The following is a 20,620-nucleotide window of genomic DNA, read 5'->3' as shown; positions in this document are numbered from 1 at the left end:
GTGATGGCTGGCAGGGTTGTGGAGGTGTGGTGAGGGCTGGCAGGGTTGTGGTGGTGTGGTGAGGGCTGGCAGGGTTGTGGAGGTGTGGTAAGGGCTGGCAGGGTTGTGGAGGTGTGGTGAGGGCTGGCAGGGTTGTGGAGGTGTGGTAAGGGCTGGCAGGGTTGTGGAGGTGTGGTAAGGGCTGGCAGGGTTGTGGAGGTGTGGTAAGGGCAGGGCGTTTTTATATTTTCATTTTTTCCGTAGCGCATGAGCTGAAACTTATCCTCGTTAAACACCATATTATTTTCTGTAGCCCATAAAAAGATCTGATCTACATCTGACTGGAGGTTTGCCGTGTCCTCTATGTTGCCTACTCTCATGAAGATCCTAGTGTCATCTGCGAAGGATGATACAGTGCTATAGGTTGTGTTCTTGTCTATGTCCGAAATGAGGATGAGAAAAAGTACTGGAGCAGGCACAGTACCCTGGGGGGACTGAGCTCTTCACGGTTGATGGACTGGATTTGATTTTGTTGACTATTACACATTGGGTTCTGTTAGTCAGGAAACTAGATCTGTCTGCCTATTTTTCCGGTAATTCCTTTTGAACGCATTTTATGTGCAATAACACCATGGTCACATTTATCAAAAGCTTTTGCGAAATTTGTGTAAATTACATCAGCGTTTTGTTTGTCTTCCATAGCATCTAATGCCATATCATAGTGGTCCAGCAACTGCGACAGGCAAGAGCGCCCTGTTCTGAAACCACGTTGTCCGGGGCTAAGGAGTTGCTGTGATTCCATGTATTTTGTGATCTTACTTCTTAGCACTCTCTCAAAAATTTATATAATGTGTGATGTTAGTGCTATCGGTCTGTAATTTTTTGTCTCTGCCTTATTTCCTTCTCTATGGAGTGGTGCTATCTCTGCTGTTTTTAGTATGTCAGGGATAACGCCAGTATCTAAGCTTTGTCTCCAAAGAATCTGGATGTGAATAACATCGCATGAGACCAGAAGACATGGCAAGATGTGCAGAATACCCCTATTGAAAAGCAAAGGTGCAACAGGTACTCTGAGAGAGAACTATTAACATCAGAGGCCCGAGACTGTTCAACACACTTCCACTACACATAAGGGACATAACTGGCTGACCCCTCACAGTGTTCAAGAGAGAACTATCAACATCAGAGGCCCGAGACTATTCAACACGCTTCCACTACACATAAGGGACATAACTGGCCGACCCCCCTCACAGTGTTCAAGAGAGAACTATCAACATCAGAGGCCCGAGACTGTTCAACACGCTTCCACTACACATAAGGGACATAACTGGCCGACCCCTCACAGTGTTCAAGAGAGAACTATCAACATCAGAGGCCCGAGACTGTTCAACATGCTTCCGCTACACATAAGGGACATAACTGGCCGACCCCTCACAGTGTTCAAGAGAGAACTATCAACATCAGAGGCCCGAGACTGTTCAACACGCTTCCGCTACACATAAGGGACATAACTGGCCGACCCCTCTCAGTGTTCAAGAGAGAACTTGATAAACTCCTCCAAAGGATACCTGATCAACCAGGCTGTGATTCATACGTCAGGCTGCAAGCAGCCGCGTCCAACAGCCTGGTTGACCAGTCCATTAACCAGGAGGCCTGGTTGAGGACAGTGCCCCGGGGGACGTTGAGCCCCGAAATCATAGCAAAGTAAGGTACCTTCCAGTTGGTGTACGAAGAGGGCACCACCTGATGTGTGAGTACGCTAGGCGAGTACAGACAGGCACCATCTGCTACTTGACAAGGTTTCACTTGACTGAAAGGGAGGGGAAGCCTGCCATGGGACGGAAGCCTTTCTGGGTATAAGTTGGGGCCCTACAGTACTAAACATCTCGCTAATTTCCCCTCCTCTCATGTCTTCCTCACTCCCACTGTTTTCAGTGAATCTCTAAATACACTGAAGATTGATAACCCCAACGACTTTTCCATGAATGTGATACCAACATTAAATCATATATCAGAAGTCACCCTATCCCCACTGGATTTTGAAGAAGCCATGGACAGTACGCCAATGTACTCTGTTTCAGGTCCTGATTCTTGGAACTCTATATTCCTCAAGAATTGTAAAAGTCACTATCGTAGGTCCTTAACATATTTTGGAGATGGAGCGTAGACACAAGTCTTATCCCTGACATACTAAATACAGTAGAGATAGCACCACTCCATAAAGGAGGGAATAAAGCTGAGCCAAAAACTATAGACTGATACACTAACATCACACATCATAAAATTTTTGCAAGAGTGCTAAGAAGTAAGATAGCAAAATGCATGGAATCACAGCATCTCCATAACCCCGGACAACATGGTTTCAGAACAAGGCGCTCTTGCCTGTCACAGTTGCTCTACCACTATGACATGGCATTAAATGCCAGGGAAGGAAGACAAAACCTTACCTACCTTGAGGTTACCTTGAGGTGCTTCCAGGGCTTAGTGTCCCCGCGGCCCGGTCGTCGACCAGGCCTCCTGGTTGCTGGACTGATCAACCAGGCTGTTAGACGCGGCTGCCCAGGATGCTGATGTAATTTACACAGATTTTGCAAAAGCCTTTGATAAATGTGACCATGGTGTTATTGCACGTAAAATGCGTTCAAAAGGAATTACCGGAAAAATAGGCAGATGGATCTACAATTTTCTTACTAACAGAACCCAATGTGTAATAGTCAACAAAATAAATTCCGGACCATCAACCGTGAAGAGCTCAGTCCCCCAGGGTACTGTGCTTGCTCCAGTACAGTTCCCCAGGGTACTGTGCTTGCTCCAGTACTCAGTCCCCCAGGGTACTGTGCTTGCTCCAGTACTCAGTCCCCCAGGGTACTGTGCTTGCTCCAGTACTTTTTCCCACTCATAATGGACATAGACAAGGACACAAACTATAGCACTGTATCATCCTTTGCAGATGACACTAGGATTTTTATGAGAGTAGACAACATAGAGGACACGGTAAACCTCCAATCAGATGTAAACAGGTCTTTCAATGGGTTACAGAAAATAATATGGTGTTTACTGAAAACAGTTCCAGCTCATGTGCTACTGACAAAATGAAAATATAAAAATGGAAACCACGTACAAAATGCAGTAAAATCATAACATAGAACGAAAAAACAATGTAAGGGATTTGGGTGTACTTTGGGCGATCTTACCTTTCTAATAACACAATCAAGTAATTTTTTTTGTAAATTTGGCCCAGAGGGGCGAGTTTATTGGGCAGCGTCACTCATCTTGTGAGTGGACACACCGCCATAGTGACAGTATTGGGCAGCGTCACTCATCCTGTGAGTGGACACACCGCCATAGTGACAGTATTGGGCAGCGTCACTCATCCTGTGAGTGGACACACCGCCATAGTGACAGTATTGGGCAGCGCCACTCATCCTGTGAGTGGACACACCGCCATAGTGACAGTATTGGGCACCGCCACTCATCCTGTGAGTGGACACACCGCCATAGTGACAGTATTGGGCAGATCCTCTCATCCTGTGAGTGGACACACCGCCATAGTGACAGTATTGGGCAGCGACACTCATCCTGTGAGTGGACACGCCGCCATAGTGACAGTATTGGGCAGCGCCACTCATCCTGTGAGTGGACACGCCGCCATAGTGACAGTATTGGGCAGCGCCACTCATCCTGTGAGTGGACACGCCGCCATAGTGACAGTATTGGGCAGCGCCACTCATCCTGTGAGTGGACACGCCGCCATAGTGACAGTATTGGGCAGCGCCACTCATCCTGTGAGTGGACACGCCGCCATAGTGACAGTATTGGGCAGCGCCAATCATCCTGTGAGTGGACACGCCGCCATAGTGACAGTATTGGGCAGCGCCACTCATCCTGTGAGTGGACACGCCGCCATAGTGACAGTATTGGGCAGCGCCACTCATCTTGTGAGTGGACACGCCGCCATAGTGACAGTATTGGGCAGCGCCACTCATCCTGTGAGTGGACACGCCGCCATAGTGACAGTATTGGGCAGCGCCACTCATCCTGTGAGTGGACACGCCGCCATAGTGACAGTATTGGGCAGCGCCACTCATCCTGTGAGTGGACACGCCGCCATAGTGACAGTATTGGGCAGCGCCACTCATCCTGTGAGTGGACACGCCGCCATAGTGACAGTATTGGGCAGATCCTCTCATCCTGTGAGTGGACACACCGCCATAGTGACAGTATTGGGCAGCGACACTCATCCTGTGAGTGGACACACCGCCATAGTGACAGTATTGGGCAGCGACACTCATCCTGTGAGTGGACACACCGCCATAGTGACAGTATTGGGCAGCGCCACTCATCCTGTGAGTGGACACGCCGCCATAGTGACAGTATTGGGCAGCGCCACTCATCCTGTGAGTGGACACGCCGCCATAGTGACAGTATTGGGCAGCGCCACTCATCCTGTGAGTGGACACACCGCCATAGTGACAGTATTGGGCAGCGCCACTCATCCTGTGAGTGGACACGCCGCCATAGTGACAGTATTGGGCAGCGCCACTCATCCTGTGAGTGGACACGCCGCCATAGTGACAGTATTGGGCAGCGCCACTCATCCTGTGAGTGGACACGCCGCCATAGTGACAGTATTGGGCAGCGCCACTCATCCTGTGAGTGGACACACCGCCATAGTGACAGTATTGGGCAGCGCCACTCATCCTGTGAGTGGACACACCGCCATAGTGACAGTATTGGGCAGCGCCACTCATCCTGTGAGTGGACACACCGCCATAGTGACAGTATTGGGCAGCGCCACTCATCTTGTGAGTGGACACACCGCCATAGTGACAGTATTGGTCAGCGCCACTCATCCTGTGAGTGGACACACCGCCATAGCAGCATGTACAACACTCCCCAATAGGAAGAAAACCCGCTGGGTTGTTCATCCTGTCACTTGTACCCAGACACAGCTGGGACTTGCTTAACTGTCTCAAGTGAACAGCTCCTCAAACAAGAAGATTAACATCTATCAACCCTTAAAAGCTTACGTTATCTTGCAGATGCAAAATGGGAGAATCTTTTAAATTAAGAACAATATCAATATTTGACAAATAGTGTTTTAAAGTAGCCGTCACAACTGCAAAAAAAATGACAGGTTGGATAACAAGAACCTTTCACACCAGTGATACTATACTGATGATGATACTTTTCAAAACGCTTGTGCTCTCTAGAGTGGAGTACTGCTGCACAATGACAGCACCTTTCAAAGCTGGAGAAATTGCTGACCTGGAGAGCGTGCAGAGATCCTTTACTGCTAGAATCCAATCAGTAAAACATCTAAACTACTGGGACCGACGAAAATGCTTAAATCTATATTCTCTAGAGTGCAGGCATTAGAGATGCATGATAATTTACACGTGGAAAATAGTAGAGGGGCTGGTCCCAAACCTGCACACAGAAATAATATCACATGAGACCAGAAGGCATTGCAGGATGTGCAGAATACCCCCATTGAAGAGCAGAGGTGCAACAGATACTCTGAGAGAGAACTGTCAACATCAGAGGTCCGAGACTGTTCAACACGCTTCCACTACACATAAGGGACATAACTGGCCGACCCCTCACAGTGTTCAAGAGAGAACTATCAACATCAGAGGTCCGAGACTGTTCAACACGCTTCCACTACACATAAGGGACATAACTGGCCGACCCCTCACAGTGTTCAAGAGAGAACTAGCAACATCAGAGGCCCGAGACTGATCAACACGCTTCCACTACACATAATGGGCATAACTGGCCGACCCCTCACAGTGTTCAAGAGAGAACTATCAACATCAGAGGTCCGAGACTATTCAACACGCTTCCACTACACATAAGGGACATAACTGGCCGACCCCTCACAGTGTTCAAGAGAGAACTATCAACATCAGAGGCCCGAGACTGTTCAATACGCTTCCACTACACATAAGGGGCATAACTGGCCGACCCCTCAGTGTTCAAGAGAGAACTATCAACATCAGAGGCCCGAGACTGTTCAATACGCTTCCACTACACATAAGGGGCATAACTGGCCGACCCCTCAGTGTTCAAGAGAGAACTATCAACATCAGAGGCCCGAGACTGTTCAACACGCTTCCACTACACTTCCAGTGACTATAAGAAATATTGCCGGAACAACCGTGGACATCTTCAAGAGAAAACTGGACAGTTTTCTAAGAGAAGTTCCGGATCAGCTGGGCTGCGGTGGGTACGTGGCCCTGCGGGCCGCTCCAAGCAACAGCCTGGTGGACCAAACTCTCACAAGTCGAGCCTGGCCTCGGGCCGGGCTTGGGGAGTAGAAGAACTCCCAGAACCCCATCAACCAGGTATCAACCAGGTATCACTACACATAAGGGACATAACTGGCCGTCCTATCACAATTTTCAAGAGAGAAATTGATAAATACCTCCAAAGGATACCTGATCAACCAGGCTGTGACTCATACGTCAGGCTGCGAGCAGTCGTGTCCAACAGCCTGGTTGACCAATCCATAGATATCATGGAAGACGAGCAAAGTGCTGATATAACATAAACAGATTTCGTATAAGCCTTGACAGATATGACCCTGGTGTTATTGCCAACATTATGCGTTCAGGAGGAATTATCAGAAAAATAGGAAGATGAATCTAAAATTTTCATAGTGCTCTTTAATGGTGGAATATTGTTACACACTAACAACCCCATTCAAAGCTGGAGAGTTTGCTGACTTGTAGAGAATGCAGAAATTCTTCACTGCTAGAATCTACTGAATAAAATATCTAAATTATTGAGACCAATTAAAATCTTGAAACCTGTGTTCTCTCTAGAGTGCATGTGGGAAAGATATATAGTAATATGCCCTTGGAAAATATTATTGGGACTTGGTCCAAGTCTGCACACGGAAATAACACCGCATGAGACCAGCAGACATGGCAGGATGTACTCCTTAGAAATGAGACAAGACAGGTATCAAATAATATACATATAGAAAATACTGGAGGGCCAGGTCCCAAATCTACACACTACAATAACATACTGGAGTGAACGATATAGAAGTGCATGCAGAATAGAACCGGTGAAGAGCATCACAATGGTTGTACTCTTCAAGTCACTTGTGTTGTCCCATCTTGAGTACTGCTCAGTACTCACTTCCCCCTTCAGAGCAGGAGAGATTGCTGAAATAGAGGGAATACAGAGAACATATACGGCACGCATAGACGAGATAAAGCACCTAAATTATTAGGATCGTCTCAAAGCTCTCCAAATGTACTCACTAGAAAGGAGACGAGAGAGATACCAAATAATATACACATAGAAAATACTGGAGGGACAGGTCCCAAATCTACACAGTAAAATAACAATGTACTGGAGTGAACGATATGGAAGAAAATGCAGAATAGAACCAGTGAAGAGCAGGGATGCCATAGGCACAATCAGAGAACACTGTATAAACATCAGAGGTCCACGGTTGTTCAACGTCCTCCCAGCGACTATAAGAAATATTGCCGGAACAACCGTGGACATCTTCAAGAGAAAACTATCTAGTTGTCTTCAAGAAGCGCTGGATCAGCCGGGCTGTGGTGGATACGTGGCCCTGCGGGCCGCTCCAAGCAACAGCCTTGTGGACCAAGGTCTCAAGTTAAGCCTCACCCCAGGCTGGGCTTGGGGAGAACTACCACCTCCAGAACCCCATCCAGTTCCCAAGTAATACTCAAGATGAGACTGTACTAGTAATTTAAATAGTAGTAGCGTTGCTGTGGGAGTCTCTGGATTTGAATGTTTTCATAATCCATTGAATCATTTTCCTTGCCGCCGCCGCTATATTTGCTCGGTTATGTTCACTAAATGTTAGGTCTTTTACAGTTCTTGATGAATATGGAGTTGCAAGAGTCAGGGCCTGGTGCAGAGTGCATAGGCATACTGTCTATGGCTTCTTCAAAATCTAGTGGGGATAGGGCGACGTCTGATATATGATTTGATGTTAGTATCATATCCATGAAAAATTCATTTGGGGTTATCAATCTTTAGTGAGTTTAATGGCTCGCTGAAAACAGAGTCGTACTGCTTCCTCAGTAACTCGCTCATTTCTTTGTTGTCATCGGTGAAAGTTCCATCTCCCTTTCGCAGGGGCCCGATACTAGATGTGGTTTTTGATCTTGATTTTGCATAGGGATAAAGTATTTCGGATTTCTCTCTATTTCACTGATGGCCTTTTGCTCTCTTTGCCTCTCCTGGGTTTTGTATGATTCTTGTAGCTTGAGTTCAATTGTTTCTATTTCTCTACCTAACCTTCTTCGCCGTTCTTGAGATAGAGTGCGAGAGTCAGGACCTTTCCTGCTAACCCAGAATCAGTGAAACATTTCAACAACTAGGACTCTCTAAGAGTCCAACTGTACTCCTTGGAGTGGAGACGAGGACAGGTATATCCAGGTATGGGGAGCCGGTCGACCGAGCGGACAGCACACTGGACTTGTGATCCTGTGGTCCCGGGTTCGATCCCGGGCGCCGGAGAGAAACAATGGGCAGAGTTTCTTTCACCCTATGCCCCTGTTACCTAGCAGTAAAATAAGTACCTGGGTGTTAGTCAGCTGTCACGGGCTGTTTCCTGGGGGTGGAGGCCTGGTCGAGGACCGGGCCGCAGGGACACTAAAGCCCCGAAATCCTCTCAAGATAACCTCAAGAAGATCCATACCACACACCAGTGGAGTTACTGGAAGGTCAAGTAGAAGAGACATAATGATTCTGGTCTTAGGAAACAAGAGCCACTAATGCTGCTCAGGAAGTCTTTACACATAATAGTGAGTGATTGTGTGAGAGACCAGACGCCTTCATGACCAGTACTGCAACCAGGAGGCCTGCTCGAGGACCGGGCCCTGGGCACGCTGAGCCCGTAAATCATCGCAAGGTAGCCGCAAGGTGTTGTGGGGCTGGCCAGGCTCCACAGTGCAGGTGTGGGTGGTGGGGGGCTGGCCAGGTTCCAGTTACCTTCCTCAGGACCAACGGGTCAAATGAAACCTGACCCCCTGGCCTCTCTCGGGTAGCAGAGCCACTTGTACCTAGCAGTCACTCTCGCCAGTCCTGCCACACGCCAGTCCTGCCAGTCCCGCCACACGCCAGTCCAGCCAGTCCCGCCACACGCCAGTCCAGCCAGTCCCGCCACACGCCAGTCCAGCCAGTCCCGCCACACGCCAGTTCAGCCAGTCCTGCCACACGCCAGTCCAGCCAGTCCTGCCACACGCCAGTCCAGCCACACGCCAGTCCAGCCACACGCCAGTCCAGCCACACGCCAGTCCAGCCACACGCCAGTCCAGCCACACGCCAGTCCTGCCACACGCCAGTCCTGCTTGGTTGATACCTGGTTAATGGGGTTCTGGGAGTTCTTCTACTCCCCAAGCCCGGCCTCGTTCATGGTTGTTCCGGCAATATTTTTTATGCTCGCTGGGAGGACGTTGAACAACCGCGGACCTCTGATGTTTATACAGTGTTCTCTGATTGTGCCTATGGCACCTCTGCTCTTCACTGGACCTCTGATATTTATACAGTGTTCTTTGATTGTGCCTATGGCACCTCTGCTCTTTACTGGACCTCTGATGTTTATACAGTGTTCTCTGATTGTGCCTAAGGCACCTCTACTCTTCACTGGTTCTATTCTGCATTTTCTTCCATATCGGTCACTCCAGTATGTTGTTATTTTACTGTGTAGATTTGGGACCTGACCCTCCAGTATTTTCCATGTGTATATTATTTGGTGTCTCTCTCGTCTCTTTTCTAGAGAGTACATTTGGAGAGCTTTGAGACGATCCCAATAATTTAGGTGCTTTATCTCGTCTATGCGTGCAGTATATGTCCTCTGTATTCCCTCTATTTCAGCACTCTCTCCTGCTCTGAAGGGGGACGTGAGTACTGAGCAGTACTCAAGACGGGACAACACAAGTGATTTGAAGAGTACAACCATTGTGATGGATCACTGGACTTGAAAGGTTCTCGTAATCCACTTGATCATTTTTCAGGCTGACGCAATATTTGCTTGGTTATGCTCCCTAAACATTAGGTCCTCAGACATCATTATTCCCAAATCCTTTACATGCTGTTTTCCTACTATGGGCACATTTGATTGCGTTTTGTACCCTGTATTATGTTTAAGGTTCTCATTTTTACCGCACCTGAGTACCTGGAATTTATCACTGTTTAACATCATGTTATTTTCTGATGCCCAGTCGAAAACTTTATTAATATCAGCTTGAAGTTTTTCAATGTCTTCAGCCGAGGGAATTTTCATACTGATTTTTGTGTCATCTGCATAGGATGATATGAAACTGTGACGTGTATTTTTGTCTATATCTGATATGAGAATAAGGAACAACAGCGGTGCAAGGACTGTACCTTGAGGTACAGAGCTTTTAACTGCGCTTGGACTAGATTTTATATGGTTGACTGTTACTCGCTGAGTCCTGTTTGACAAAAAACTGTGTATCCAGCGTTCTACTTTACCAGTTATTCCCACCGACTTCATTTTGTGTGCTATCACACCATGGCCACATTTATCGAAAGCCTTTGCGAAGTCCGTGTATATCACATCAGCATTCTGTTTTTCTTCTAATGCTTCAGTGACTTTGTCGTAGTGATCAAGTAGCTGTGAGAGGCACGATCTTCCCGCTCGAAATCCATGTTGGCCTGGGTTGTGAAGGTCATTGGTCTCCTTGAAATTGGGGACCTGACTTCTAATCACTCTCTCAAATACTTTTATTATGTGCGATATTAGTGCAACTGGTCTATAATTCTTTGCCAATGCTTTGCTGCCTCCCTTGTGTAGAGGGGCAATGTCTGCTGCTTTAAGCGCATCTGGTATCTCCCCCGTGTCCAAGCTCTTCCTCCACACTATACTGAGTGCCTGTGCTACCGGCACTTTGCATTTCTTTATAAATATTGAATTCCATGAATCGGGACCCGGGGCCGAGTGCATGGGCATGTTTTCAATTTCTCTTTCAAAGTCTAGCACGCTCGTGTTGATATCAGTTATATTTACAGGGGTTTGAATATCCTGCATAAAGAACTTGAATGGATCTTCCACTTTCATGCTGAGTATCGGAGTGCTAAACATGTCCTCATACTGCTTTTTTAGGATTTCACTAATTTCTTTGTCATCCTCCGTGTATGAACCTTCACTTGTATGAATAGGTCCAATACTGGCAGTGGTTTTTGCTTTTGATTTTACATATGTGACGAAATATTTAGGATTTTTCTTTATTTCCTGAATTGCTTTCTGTTTTAACTGTCTTTCTTCATTTTGATGTGAGTGTTTCAATTTCCGCAATTTACAAGCCAAATGAAATCTAGTCTTACAGATATAACATTCAATTCCCGTTGCTTTCGACTTTATGGAGTTGTTACAGTGGCCACAAATTTGTTTGTTTACTCCCATTTTGCCTTGTTTTGTTGTATATATCTATATATTTATAATATTATATGTATACCGTATATTTGTAATAGTATATATGTTTATTTGGTCTACTGTATGGTCAGTACTTATCGCACGGTCGAGGGTGAGGGTGCCAGAGGCTGTACAGTTGACACATTGTTGTCCCAGGCCGCGGCTGGAGGCCCTCAGGGGCCAGTTACTTGAGTTATGACACTGATATATTAATTTGTCTGTATTACAATAAGGGATTTTCTGCTTTATTTCCAACTTGCAATAGTATTCACTTTCTCTATTACTAATTTCTCGATCCACATTACCCCATTTACACTTTTGGAAACCAATTTGCTAGTAAGCACACACACACACACACACACACACACACACACACACACACACACACACACACACACACACACACACACACACACACACACACACACACGGTGGGCACACGGGACGTGGGTCTATGGGGTGGGTTCTGGCACCACGAGGTGGACTCCTCACGAAATTCACTTGTTATTTCCTTAAAGCACAAAAGTCGGATGTCAATCACTATGGTATATTGTTTAATATGTTGAGACGCACTTTATGAGATATCTGACTGTGTTTAGTTCCTGTATCACTGAAATATCCCGAGATATATATTGTTTTTCGCAGAGCTCGTGCTCACGTGTGTGCTTCCTCTTCACACCCCAAACAACAACCCACATGCCAGTCCTGCCAGTCCCACCACTCACAAGTCCCGCGAGTCCTGCCACACGTCAGTCCCGCCACTCACAAGTCCCGCGAGTCCTGCCACACGTCAGTCCCGCCACTCACAAGTCCCGCGAGTCCTGCCACACGTCAGTCCCGCCACTCACAAGTCCCGCGAGTCCTGCCACACGTCAGTCCCGCCACTCACAAGTCCCGCGAGTCCTGCCACACGTCAGTCCCGCCACTCACAAGTCCTGCCACACGCCAGTCCCGCTACTCGATATTCCTAAAGAAATGTAAAGTACCAGTAGCGCGAGGGCTCAGTGTAATATGGAGAAATCTTCAAGAAAAAGTCACCCGGGCCTTTTCTTCAGAAGTGTTGTAGGGATTGTATGTAACATTTGTAACACAAGATTTCACCTGAGTTGTACAGGATTACCCACACAATATGCTAACAGAGAAGGTAACTACTGGATCTGTCACAATGATAGACAGATGTGGGAAAACATCACCAAACTAATGAATGACATTCCTGAAGTACACAGGCCACCATTCACACAAAAACTACCAGAAATATATACAGATTGTTTATAAACAGCATCGTACATGGAATGCACTAGGCAGTGATGTGGTGGAGGCTGACTCCATACACAGTTTCAAGTGTAGATATGATAGAGCCCAATAGGCTCAGGAACCTGTACACCTGTTGATTGACGGTTGAGAGGCGGGACCAAAGAGCCAGAGCTCAACCCCCGCAAGCTCAACTAGGTGAACTAGGTGAGTACAACCCAGGGACTGAGAATTTAGAGAATCAAAGTAGCAATGTAGAGGGACATTGTGTCGAGATGTACAAAAATGAAGGCAATATGGTAGAGCAAACTGGTAACACGAATAAGGAGAGACAACTTGTGAAGGACGAGAACAAAAATGAGAGACAAAAGCAACAAGGAGAAAGACACGAGCAATACAGAGAAAAAATGCAGAAACGAGAATGTTAGAACAAACAGCATAGAGGGAGCCAAGTCGGGCACGGGTACAACAAATAAGAAAACAAGCACAGATGAAAATATTTGCAGATATTATGCAAAAGGACAGAGCAAATATGGGAAGAGAGCAACGGAATGCACATTCATGCATCCCCGAAAATGCCGAAACTTATTAGGGAAAGGCAGATGTCGTTTTTGTACAGAGTGTAGATATTTCCACCCTAAGCTGTGCAAACTCTCAGTTAATGAGAGGAAATACTACGATCTTCGTTGCCCTAATTACCACGTCAGAGGTCCACAGCGCCATATAAGAGAGGAAGTCCAATATATTAGCCCTGGAAATTTGTTTAAGAGGCAGGCAGAAACAGAGGGAGAAACAGACAGGCAGAAACGTTGCAGGAGTACGGATGGAGAGGGGGAATTGGCCAAGACGACTACAATTCGTCATCAAGCCGACACATACTACACCCCCCACCTACACAGAGACTACCACACTCCCCAACTACACAGAGACTACCACACTCCCCAACTACACAGAGACTACCACACTCCCCAACTACACAGAGACTACCACCACACTCCCCAGTATCACTTCCAAAACTGGACAAACCATTGCCACAACAACACACCCTGGGTCAGGGTAGAGAGGAGGGAGAACTACCAAAACCTTCCAGAAGTGACACACAATATGGACAATCATTCATATTTGCAAACATACAAGGCCTAAAGTCAAAATCAAGAAATAAAGTTAAGCTCATAAATGGCCTCCTATTAGAGTCAAACTCAATATTTGGGGCATTCACAGAAACTCATACGAAAGATTACATGGATAGTGAAATCTGGATTCCAAATTATAATTTATATAAATGTGATAGAGAAACTTGGTCAAATGGAGGAGTAGGTCTGTATATTAAAGAGGACCTGGTATGCACAGAACTACTAAACTCGACTAATGAGGTGGTGGAGGCACTTGGAATTAAGGTAGAAAAAATAAACGTAATTATTATTCTAATATATAAACCGCCAGATACAACGGTTGAGGAATTCACAGAGCAGATGCACAAAATAGAGAACATACTTGACAACCTAGCAAATCCAGCTCCAGATATTATCTTCCTTGGAGACTTCAATTTACCGAGTCTAAGATGGAGAACGGCAAACACAAATATCATAGCAGGGAATGACCCGGAAAATAACCAACCACAGGTCAGAGAACTTTTGAGATTCTGTGACAAATTCTCGCTCAATCAACAGCTTACAGAACCAACTAGTAACGAAAACACACTAGACTTGTTATTCACAAACAATGATGAACTAATCAGAGACATTACAATCTCAGATACTTCATACTCAGACCATAAGCTCATTAAAATGCGAACTAGCATAAATAACGGTAGTAGGTCTAAGAGACCCAACAAGCAAGAAGGAATATTCAATAAATTCAATTTTAACAATAAGGGGATCGACTGGGAACAGGTAAATGTAGACCTTGCAACCATTCAATGGGAGACGGTCTTAAGCGACAAAACTCCCACACAGGGAACAGCTCAACTGACAGCTGAAGCTTACAAGGTCTGCTTGAAGCACGTGCCTGTGAGGAGGGGCAGAAAGAGGACCACTCTAGAAAGAGAACGCAGACCACTGTACAGGAGAAGGAAAAAAATAACGGAACTGCTTCGGCAGACACAACTATCACAAGCAAGGAAAATAAGCCTAAGCAGGGAGATCGAAGAAATAGAACAAACGTTGAAGCGATCATATGAGTCTGAGGAGATGGTATTGGACCAGAAAGCTATACAAGAGATAAAGAAAAATCCAAAATATTTTTTCACATACGCAAAATCAAAATCAAAATCCTCCACCAGTATTGGACTTTTAATTACAACTGAAGGTACGTACACAGAGGACAACAAAGAAATTAGTGAAATTCTAAGAAGCCAGTATGAGGCTATGTTTAGCACACCAATAAACAACATGAAAGTTGATGACCCAGACAGCTTCTTTATGAATGACATTCAAGCTGCAGATAATATAACGGATATTACCACAAACTCGGAAGACTTTGAAAGAGAAATTGACAACATACTCATGTACTCAGCTCCTGGGCCTGACTCATGGAATTCAATATTCATAAAGAAATGTAAAGTACCAGTAGCGCGAGCACTCAGTGTAATATTTTTTTTTTTTTTTTTAGGTATATACAAGAGTTGTTACATTCTTGTAGAGCCACTAGTACGTGTACCGTTTCGAGCAGGTCCCTGGAATACGATCCCCGCCGCGAAGAATCGTTGTTACAACCAAGTACCCATTTTACTGTTGCGTTAAACAGAGGCTACAGTTAAGGATTTGCGCCCAGTAAATCCTCCCCGGCCAGGATACGAACCCATGACAAAGCGCTCACGGAACACCAGGCGAGTGTCTTACCACTACACCACGGAGACTGTAAATAGAGAAAGAGCCTGGATACAGGGGAGATACCAGCAGCACTTAAATCTGCAGATATAGCTCCTCTGCAAAAGGGAGGTAGTAAAGCCTTGGCAAAAAATTATAGACCAGTTGCACTAACATCACACATAATAAAAAAATTTGAAACATTTCTGAAGACAGAACTCCTGTCTGTCACAGTTACTCAACCACTATGACAAAATCACAAAAGCTCTGGAAGAAAAGCAAAATGCAGATGTTGTATTCACAGACTTTGCAAAGGCATTCGACAAATGTGACCATGGAGTGATAGCTCACAAAATCAGGTCAATGGGAATAACTGGTAAAGTAGGACGCCGGATACTCAATTTCCTGTCGAACAGAACACGACAGTAATAGTCAATCAAATAAAATCGAGTCCAAGCGCAGTTAAAAGCTCTGTACCCCAAGGTACAGTCCTTGCACCACTGCTGTTCCTTATTCTCATATCAGATATAGACAAAAATACAAGTCACAGCTTCGTGTCATCCTTTGCAGATGACACAAAAATCATCATGAAAATTACCTCTGCTGAAGACATTGAAAAATTACAAGCAGATATTAACAAAGTTTTCGATTGGGCAGTATAAAATAACATGATGTTTAACAGTGATAAATTCCAGGTACTCAGGTACGGCAAAAGTGAGGATCTGAAACATAATACAGGGTACAAAACACAATCGAATCTGCCCATAGTAGGAAAACAGCATGTCAAGGATTTGGGAATACTGATGTCCGACGATCTAACGTTTAGGGAGCATAACCAAGCAAATATTGCGACAGCCAGAAAAATGATAGGATGGATTACGAGAACTTTCAAATCCGGGGATCCCATCACAATGATTGTACTCTTCAAGTCACTTGTGTTGTCCCGTCTTGAGTACTGCTCAGTACTCACTTCCCCCTTCAGAGCAGGAGAGATTGCTGAAATAGAGGGAATACAGAGAACATATACGGCACGCATAGACGAGATAAAGCACCTAAATTATACCTTGAGCATTCCTGGAGCATACTTGGAGCATACCTGGAGCATACCTGGAGATGGTTCCGGGAGTTGTTCTCCTGGCCGAGCCCCGCCTGGGACCTGGCTGGAGACACAAGAGAGCAGACTCAACACAAGAAGGTCACGGAGGCCAGACACCGCAAAAGCTTGCCAAAGAAATTGTTGCTAAAAGAGTGTTGGGTGGTGTTGAGGAGGTGCCAAGTTTATGAGACGGCCCCCTGGTGTGGGCAGGGTATTCTTAGCCCGGGTCTGCCCACTTACGGCCACCTTGTCATAGCAATTGACGTGGCCTGAAGATAGGCGTCTCCTTCCTTGAGATACACCTTCCTTATGGCACACCATACCTTATCTTTTTTACCTTGAAATGATTTCAGAGCTTAGCGGACCGGTCGTCGACCAGGAATCCAGGTTGCTGGACTGGTCAACCAGGCTGTTGGACGCAGCTGCTCGCTGCCTGAATTATGAGTCACAGTCTGGTTGATCTGGTTATCTTTTCGAGGTGTTTGTCAAGTTCTCTCTTGAAGACAGTCAGGGTTCAGCCAGTTATGTCCCTTATGTATAGTGGAAGCGTGTTGAACAGTCTCGGGCCTCTGATGTTGATAGTTCTCTCTCAGAGTACCTGTTGCACCTCTGCTCTTCAACGGGGGTATTCTGCACATCCTGCCGTGCCTCCTGGTCTCATGTGGTGTTATTTCTGTGTGCAGGTTTGGGACCAGCTCCTCTAATATTTTCCACGTATAGATTATTATGTATCTCTCCCGCCTGCACTCAAGAGAATACAGAGATAGGCATTTTAGTCAGTCCCAATAGTTTAAATGTTTTGAGGGGATTCTAGCAGTAAAGGATCTCTGCACGCTCTCCAGGTCAGAAGTTTGTACGTGGTTTCCGTTTTTATATTTTAATTTTTCCATAGCGCATGAGCTGGAACTTATCTTCGTTAAACACCATATTATTTTCTGTAGCCGATAGAAAGACCTGATTTACATCTGATTGGAGTTGTCATATCTTCTATGTTGTCTACTCAAATAAAAATCCTAGTGTCATCTGCAAAGGATGATACAGAACTATAGATTGTGTCCTTGTCTATGTCCGATATGAGTGAGAAAAAGTACTGGAGCAAGCACAGTACCCTGGGGGACTGTACTGGAGCAAGCACAGTACCCTGGGGGACTGTACTGGAGCAAGCACAGTACCCTTGGGGACTGTACTGGAGCAAGCACAGTACCCTTGGGGACTGTACTGGAGCAAGCACAGTACCCTGGGGGACTGTACTGGAGCAAGCACAGTACCCTGGGGGACTGTACTGGAGCAAGCACAGTACCCTGGGGGACTGTACTGGAGCAAGCACAGTACCCTGGGGGACTGTACTAGAGCAAGCACAGTACCCTGGGGGACTGTACTGGAGCAAGCACAGTACCCTTGGGGACTGTACTGGAGCAAGCACAGTACCCTTGGGGACTGTACTGGAGCAAGCACAGTACCCTGGGGGACTGTACTGGAGCAAGCACAGTACCCTGGGGGACTGTACTGGAGCAAGCACAGTACCCTGGGGGACTGTACTGGAGCAAGCACAGTACCCTGGGGGACTGTACTGGAGCAAGCACAGTACCCTGGGGGACTGTACTGGAGCAAGCACAGTACCCTTGGGGACTGTACTGGAGCAAGCACAGTACCCTTGGGGACTGTACTGGAGCAAGCACAGTACCCTGGAGGACTGAGTACTGGAGCAAGCACAGTACCCTTGGGGACTGTACTGGAGCAAGCACAGTACCCTTGGGGACTGTACTGGAGCAAGCACAGTACCCTGGAGGACTGAGTACTGGAGCAAGCACAGTACCCTTGGGGACTGTACTGGAGCAAGCACAGTACCCTGGAGGACTGAGTACTGGAGCAAGCACAGTACCCTGGAGGACTGAGTACTGGAGCAAGCACAGTACCCTGGGGGACTGTACTGGAGCAAGCACAGTACCCTGGAGGACTGAGTACTGGAGCAAGCACAGTACCCTGGGGGACTGTACTGGAGCAAGCACAGTACCCTGGGGGACTGTACTGGAGCAAGCACAGTACCCTGGGGGACTGTACTGGAGCAAGCACAGTACCCTGGGGGACTGTACTGGAGCAAGCACAGTACCCTGGGGGACTGTACTGGAGCAAGCACAGTACCCTGGGGGACTGTACTGGAGCAAGCACAGTACCCTGGGGGACTGTACTGGAGCAAGCACAGTACCCTTGGGGACTGTACTGGAGCAAGCACAGTACCCTTGGGGACTGTACTGGAGCAAGCACAGTACCCTGGAGGACTGAGTACTGGAGCAAGCACAGTACCCTTGGGGACTGTACTGGAGCAAGCACAGTACCCTTGGGGACTGTACTGGAGCAAGCACAGTACCCTGGAGGACTGAGTACTGGAGCAAGCACAGTACCCTTGGGGACTGTACTGGAGCAAGCACAGTACCCTGGAGGACTGAGTACTGGAGCAAGCACAGTACCCTGGAGGACTGAGTACTGGAGCAAGCACAGTACCCTGGGGGACTGTACTGGAGCAAGCACAGTACCCTGGAGGACTGAGTACTGGAGCAAGCACAGTACCCTGGGGGACTGTACTGGAGCAAGCACAGTACCCTGGGGGACTGTACTGGAGCAAGCACAGTACCCTGGGGGACTGTACTGGAGCAAGCACAGTACCCTGGGGGACTGTACTGGAGCAAGCACAGTACCCTGGGGGACTGTACTGGAGCAAGCACAGTACCCTGGGGGACTGTACTGGAGCAAGCACAGTACCCTGGGGGACTGAGCTCTTCACGGTTGATGGTCCGAATTTTATTTTGTTGACTATTACACATTGGGTTCTGTTAGTCAGGAAACTGTAGATCCATCTGCCTATTTTTCTGATTATTCCTCTTGAACGCATTTTATGTGCAATAACACCATGGTCACATTTGTCGAAGGCTTTTTTTTTTTTTTTTTTCAAAATCTGTGTAAAATACATCAGCGTTTTGTTTGTCTTCCATAGCATCTAATGCCATATCATAGTGGTCCAGCAACTGCGACAGGCAAGAGCGCCCTGTTCTGAAACCATGTTGTCCGGGGTTATGGAGATGCTGTGATTCCATGTATTTTGTGATCTTACTTCTTAGCACTCTCTCAAAAATTTTTATGATGTGTGATGTTAGTGCTATTGGTCTGAATTTTTTTGCCTCTGCCTTATTTCCTCCTTTATGAAGTGGTGCTATCTCTGCTGTTTTGAGTATGTCAGGGATAACGCCAGTATCTAGGCTTTGTCTCCACAGAATGTGGAGGGCCTGCGATAGTGTTTTTTTTTTTTTTTTTTTACAGTTCTTGATGAATATGGAGTTCCAGGAATCCGGGCCTGGTGCAGAGTGCATAGGCATACTGTTTATGGCTTCTTCAATGTCCAATGGGGATAGGGCGACGTCTGATATATGATTTGATGTTGGTATCATATCCATGAAAAATTCATTTGGGTTATCAATCTTTAGTGCATTTAATGGCTCGCTGAAAACAGAGTCGTACTGCTTCCTCAGTAGCTCGCTCATTTCTTTGTTGTCATCGGTGAAAGTTCCATCTCCCTTTCGCAGGGGCCCGATACAAGATGTGGTTTTTGATCTTGATTTTGCATAAGACAAGAAATATTTCGGATTTCTCTCTATTTCACTGATGGCCTTTTGCTCTCTTTGCCTCTCCTGGGTTTTGTATGATTCTTGTAGCTTGAGTTCAATTGTTTCTATTTCTCTACCTAACCTTCTTCGCCGTTCTTGAGATAAGGTGCGACTCTCAAGTTGTTCCGCGATTCGTTTTCTTCGCCTATATAGGGAACGACGTTCCCGTTCCACTCTGCATCTCTTTCACTTTTTTCTTAGAGGTATGCGGTTTGAACATATTTCTAGTGCTACTGAGCTTATTTTTTCCAGGCACTGGTTCAGGTTTGCATTTTCTAGCTGTTCTTCCCAGTTTATTTCTGTGAAGTCCTGGTTTATTTGCTTCCAATTTATCTGTTTATTATTTAAATTAAATGTGCTGAATTTTCCTCCACTGGAACTGGTGACTGGTTTTGAA

At 46.4% G+C, this 20,620-nt stretch overlaps 1 protein-coding gene across 2 annotated transcripts in view; it reads left to right on the top strand.

Annotated features, from left to right (window-relative positions):
* LOC123767975 (actin remodeling regulator NHS) overlaps positions 1-20,620 on the top strand; it is a 478,645-nt gene that overhangs the window by 172,386 nt on the left and 285,639 nt on the right. The window lies entirely within an intron of this gene.

The sequence above is a fragment of the Procambarus clarkii genome, chromosome 58 (assembly GCF_040958095.1).
Source record: "Procambarus clarkii isolate CNS0578487 chromosome 58, FALCON_Pclarkii_2.0, whole genome shotgun sequence".
Taxonomy (NCBI): Eukaryota; Metazoa; Arthropoda; class Malacostraca; order Decapoda; family Cambaridae; genus Procambarus; species Procambarus clarkii.
Note: the sequence above shows the minus strand (reverse complement) of the source record. Positions and strands in the feature narration are given on the sequence as shown.